This window comes from Pteropus vampyrus, unplaced genomic scaffold (genome assembly GCF_000151845.1).
Source record: "Pteropus vampyrus isolate Shadow unplaced genomic scaffold, Pvam_2.0 Scaffold9704, whole genome shotgun sequence".
Taxonomy (NCBI): domain Eukaryota; kingdom Metazoa; phylum Chordata; class Mammalia; order Chiroptera; family Pteropodidae; genus Pteropus; species Pteropus vampyrus.
This window is the reverse complement of record NW_011898485.1, coordinates 6072-6568: the sequence shown is the minus strand read 5'-3', so window position 1 is coordinate 6568 and position 497 is coordinate 6072. Positions and strand designations below refer to the sequence as shown.

The window sequence follows — 497 nt, the reverse complement described above, 5'->3', positions numbered from 1 at the left end:
TCTTTTTCTAAAAAAGGTAATTAATTAATTAATTAATTAATTAATTAATTTTTATGCCTACAGCACCTGGTCTTCCTAGGTGGACTTCTATCCAAGTACTAACCAGGCCTGACCCTGCTTAGCTTCCGAGATCAGACAGGATGGGGCGTGTTCAGGTTGGCATGGCCGTAGAGGAGTTCATTTTTTAGCGTAGTCATAGAAAAGGTTCTAATATTTTTTTTCCCCAGTTTTCCCAATATTACCTACCTAACAAACCTCCACTTTGTCATATATTATGTTCCTATATATACATAGGTCTGTCTCTGAGCTGGTAGGAAAGACTTATTGTTAGTGATATTCATCATATTATTTAAATGTTTTTATTAAAGTATAGTTGTCATACAATATTATATTAGTTTCAGGTATACCACATAGTGATTCTACATCTATATACCTTACGATGTGATCACCACACTAAGTCTAGTAATCCTCTGTCACCGTGTAGTTACTATACCGTT

General features: G+C 34.6%; 1 pseudogene; it reads right to left on the bottom strand.

The window, feature by feature from the left end:
• Positions 1-54: 54 nt before the first annotated feature.
• On the bottom strand, positions 55-173 carry LOC111734922 (annotated as a pseudogene).
• Positions 174-497: the final 324 nt, after the last annotated feature.